The following is a 5,602-nucleotide window of genomic DNA, read 5'->3' as shown; positions in this document are numbered from 1 at the left end:
TGGTCACAAGATGGTGGTCCTTATGGTCGCCCAGAGCATGGAACTAAGGCCAGGAGTTAGATGCTCTAGCAGACTTCAGTTCACCATCACTTGTCAAAGAATTATTATAATGTAAAAAAATAATAATAAAGTTTCCATTTTTATCTCAAAGGTATAGAGAGCGGGAATGAGCATTTTGTCCCCCTTTTCTACAAACAAAAGGTTAGATAAATTTCAAATTAATGATTTTTCCTGAACCCATGAGAATTGAGGTCTCAGGGAAACAACAAACCAACTTGACTTTCTGGGGAAAAACAAGTGCCTATGGGAAGAAAAAGGACCTAAGCATTTGCTAACCTACAGTAGAAAATGCTGAATGGCGTAGAAGTTCCTAAAAATATTCAGCTAAACATTTCTAATGAATTGCTATAGGTCAAGTGTGGCCTGTACGAAGACCCTGCAGGTCCCATTAAAGGGGGATTTGCATCGACTTGCTTTTTTCAACAAACCTTACCAGGTACTTACAGAGAAGACTGAGAAGAATCCTGAGCATCATATCCCACCTTGGTATTGGCCGGGGAAGCAGAAAAGTAACCACTACCATGCTCTACGATCTATCTCCACTGTGGAACAAAAGCCTTAATCTGCATGATGAAGAACAACAAAACTGTCACCTGCTGAAACCACTTTTAGTTGAGTAAGACAAGAGATAAAAAAGGAAGGAAGGAAGGAAGGAAGGAAGGAAGGAAGGAAGGAAGGAAGGAAGGAAGGAAGGAAGGAAGGAAGGAAGGAGGGAAAGAAGGAAGGAAGGAAGGAAGGAAAAAGGAAGGAAAGGAAGGGAAGGGAAGGGAAGGGAAGGGAAGGGAAGGGAAGGGAAGGGAAGGGAAGGGAAGGAACTTTACCCTCCGAGAGAGAAGCAGGAATACATATAGAATAGAGCACGCAGGATTTTAGAGCAGTGAAACTACTCTGTATGATACTATAATAGTGGATACATGTCATTACACATGTGTCCAAACTCACAGAATATAAACCACCAAGAGTGAACGTAATGCAAACTATGGACTGCAGGTGGTGATGATGTGTGAGTGCAGGTCCACCAACTGTAATGAATGTACAGCCCCAGTGGGGTATGTTCTACTCAAGGAGGCGATGCATATGTGGGGGCAGCGAATGTCTGAAAGCTTTCTGTACGTTATGTTCGGTTTTGTACGTTATGTTCGGAATTGCTCTATATGTAGGTGTATATTTTGTGTGCCCCTCCCATGGGCACACGAAATATACACCTACATATAGAGCAATTCCTCCTGAGAGCTGAGAGATGACTGAAGAGATTCTGCACAATAAATGAGAGAGAGAAGGAAGGGAGGAGGGGGAGAGAGAGAGAATGAGAGAATGAGAGAGAGAGAGAGAGAGAGAGAGAGAGCAAGCATGAGTGAGAGAGCAAGCAGGTTTGGAGCCATGGGAGCTCTCTGGGATCTGTAGGAACTCTCTGGGATTGGAGGTGCCAGTGAACACAATTGTTTACATTCCCCTCCCACCTACATAATGCAAGTGGAACCTCTATCCAGGTGCTCTGACCAATCTGCATGGCCACCACGTAGCATTCCCCGTTGCCTAACCCGGAGCCAGCTCTGGCCTGGACAGCCTGGACACTGCTGTGCAGGAGCACACGGGGCTCCATGACTGAGCCCGCTTCAGCTCCAGACAGCTGGACTAACAGGACACCACTGTGTGCGCACGCGCACGCACACACACACGCACGCACACACACATACACACACACACACACTGACATGGCTGCCCCATCCCAAGCTTGCTGGGCCCCATCAGCTGATTTCTCGGCAGAAACTTTATAAACCAGAAGGGAGTGGTAGATTACATTTAAAGTGCTGAAAAAAGAAACCTACAACCTAGAATAATCTATCTGGCAAGGATGTCATTCAGAATTGTAAGAGAGATGCAGAGTTTCCCAGACAAGCAAAAACTAAAGGAGTGCATCACCACTAAACTGGCTTTATGAGAAAAGATAAAGGGTCTTCTTTAAGCAGAAAAGAAAAGGCCATAACCAGAAATAAGAAAATACATGAAAGGAAAAATCTCACTGGTAAAATCAAATATATAATAAACACAGTGAATCAAACACTTAAAAAGCTAGCATGAAGGTTAAAAGACGAAAGTAGCAAAATAAACTATAACTACAATAAGTAGTCAGGGGAATCCGCAAAACAAAAAAATCTAAATTATGACATCAAAAACGTAAGATCTCATCTTCTAATTCAATAGAACCTTTGCTATGACTCCTGGACTCATTGCTCTCTTGGGATCAAAGACCTCAAAACCAGAGAGCTCAAAACTGCCAATAGGGGAAGCAAATGCTCTGTAAGTTATTATAACAGTGAGAGAAGCCACTACCATGTCTCTCCTTTGATTCCCAAACTATATGTTCTGGTTATGGAGGAGACAGCACCATATAACCGTCTCTAATTCAAAGAATATAACACCTGCTTTAAGACAGAACTCCATTCTTTTACGGTATTGTCCCTATTTAGCTCTGTAACCAAGCCTTCAGTAAGCCATTTCTCCATTTGATTATGCCAGGCTCTTCTGGGTGATGGAATAATGTGGTAAGGTCAGTTAATTCAATACGGTGATCCTGTCGCTTTATTTCATTTGCAGTGAAATGAATACATTGTAAAATGCTATGGTGGTAAATAAGATATTCTGTGAGTCCATGGATAGTGCTGTTGTCATCAGTAGTAGGACTAGAGAATGCAAATATATATGCAGAACACTTGTTTATTCCACTAAGGGTCAATCTCTGCACCTTCTGCAACGGTAGAGGTCCAGTAAAATCAACCTTCCTTTAGGTCGTTCCCCCAGGGAACAGTGACACAACAGGAACTAAATGTTGGTCTCTGCTATTGATATTTTAGAAATTGAGCAGTTTCATTGATAAGAGTAAGGCCATATATAGCTTCCACCTCTGCCACCTCAGCTGTTTAGTTTGTGGACCCATTGAAGAAACACTAGTGAGGATAGGGACATCCAAAGCATATCATTTTGTCCACCTGATTATTAAGAGCTTTCTCTGTAGTAGACATTCACGTGCGACAAAAATATCTTCTCCATCCTGTGCCCCATTTGAGCCACCCATCCACATCTCTTCTCTAGACTTATCACCAACCTTCCAAGTCTGTTATAACCAGCCTGTTAGATATTACCCATGAATGGTGTACTTCATTTTTGGCCATCTCTCATTTCAGGCAAAGTGAACAACCAAAATGTTACTTGAAGTTCCAACCAATGGTACAATTCTCCTTCACCACTATTCTTCAAAGTCACCCCTGTGTAGCACTGCAGTGCTACAGCTGCACACTTTCAAGTGGTACCAGAATATAATGCAGATCCATTTGTAAACCATCCTTAGATGCTTCTTTTTCAGTCAACTGGTTGTAAGGAATTGTCCAAGAGACCAAGAGACCTCCAACTTCTCTGCTGGCTATATATTAGCAGAGTCTTTCAACTCTTTAGGTGAGAGCAATTTTCTGCAAGGTCATAGTGTCTACCTGCCCCCTGATAGCATGCTGGGGTTTTTTACCCTAGCTATTTATGTAGTAACCACAGTAGGCTGTTTTGATCGATCTGGAGGAACATAAGTATCCCCCTTCAAGTCACTCTACTCTGGATGAGGAAATCACAAAATTTTTAAGTACACGAAGACTAGTTTCAGTAGATACAGAAGGACAAACTCCTACTGGCAAAGGAGGCTCAAAGTGACTTGTAGGTTCAAGATTATCAGTTCCATCTGGATCTAACCACATGTTTCCATTGTAAAGTTCATTATCTCATTCTCTCCCAAACAGTACCTTAAGTTTCCCATGAGAAACTCTGCAACATTGAATTCAACAGATGAATTCAGCAACCTGCACAACGAAATTGAGATTTTCATTAATATCTCAGTAAAATCTGACTCTTCCTGATACCAGAGAGAGGACTAAGTAATGATATGAGTTCCTAAATAAAAGAGGGATGACTAACCTTAATTAATATTTATTAAGATCTTATGTGTTGAGCATTGTGCTAAGTGATTTATAGACATACTTAACTCCTTTTACTGCACTCAGAGTAAAACCCCAAAGCTCTTCATGGCCTTTTAGATCCTGAATAATCTATATTCCTGCCTACCTCTCTGATCTCTCTATTCAGAAATTTTCAGCCACATCTATCTCCTTTTGACTCTTCACAGCTTCTATGTCACCTTCTGGAAGCTGCCTTTCTAAAGCAGTCACCTCATTAATCTCCACCTTGAGACCATGCTTTCTTACCCCACTGTCACAATATTATTTTATTTACTGTATTTTCTTTTATTGTATATTTATTTTTTTATTTATCATGTTTACTTATTGTATATTTATTATTAATATCCAGGAAAGTGTAAGCTTGACTCAGGCAGAGACCATCTGTCTTATGCACATTTGCACAGTACCAGGAAAAGTACTCAGTAAGCATTTGTAGAATTCTCACAACCCTATGAGGTTGGTTTACAATATTTCCTCCTGTTTTTCAAATATGCAAACTGAAGCATGGAGGGATCACATCAACTTACTCCAGGTCAGTCACAGCCATTAGTGCCCTAAGTCTTGGGCTCTTTCAACTGAAGCTGGTCACCACCACGGCTGACCTTGGGAACAAAAAAGGTGCTATGCAATAAACCTGACAAGCTACTGGTGAGCTACAAAACAGGCTTGAGAAGCTCAGTGACCAAAAGTAATCACACGGGATGATCTGAACACAAATTCCTAATTGGACAGGTCACGTAGCGGGAAGTCACGTCCCAGGACTAGAGCTTCCTTAGCAAAGGTGAATCTTTACATTAACTGAGCCCTATCCCTTGTTCTTATGCATCTAGGATAACATACCTTTAAAAGGCTAGAGTGATTTTCTTTTCCAGATGCCTCTGAGGCAGAACCACAGGCACCAGAGCATGAGAGCATGAAACCCTTCATCGTAATCTCGTTGCCCGCCTGCCATCTCTATGTGCTCTAAGTGTTCATTACCAACCCTGTACCCGCCAGCTTGGAAGAAGTGTATATCTCTCTATTTTACTTTTTATCCAATCCTAGAGATTCCCCCATCCCTCATTGGCCTTCTCCAGCCTTCACCCACCATCAATGGATTCACGCACCTTCCTTGCACTTTCTCTTTTGAGTCTAATGCATAAAACAAGCCACAAAACTGCCATTCTGCAGAGCACGTTCTCATCCCGTTGAGATTTTTTGCTTCCAGGTATATCATCAAAATTTGGCTCAAATAAACTCTTAGAAAACTTTTCTCTAAATCTGGATGCTCTTTCCTTGACAAGGCAAACTCTGAGGTGAATGAAGGGCATCACCATTCCCTCCCACCCTCCAACGGGAGGGGCGGCAGGCCAGGTCTTTACTCCAGTAAACGTGGAGCATCATCACTACCATCACAAAAGTGGCGCGTCCTGCACATGCACGTGGCACACGCCCGACCGTGGCTGAACTCACCTGCCGGAGAGCGACTCTGGCGCCCGCCAGCGGCTGCGCGGCGCCCCGCTCTGCGCAGGCGCACGCGCCGCGCTTCCGCTGGGGGCGGG

The sequence above is a fragment of the Pteropus vampyrus genome, unplaced genomic scaffold (assembly GCF_000151845.1).
Source record: "Pteropus vampyrus isolate Shadow unplaced genomic scaffold, Pvam_2.0 Scaffold160, whole genome shotgun sequence".
NCBI lineage: Eukaryota > Metazoa > Chordata > Mammalia > Chiroptera > Pteropodidae > Pteropus > Pteropus vampyrus.
Note: the sequence above shows the minus strand (reverse complement) of the source record.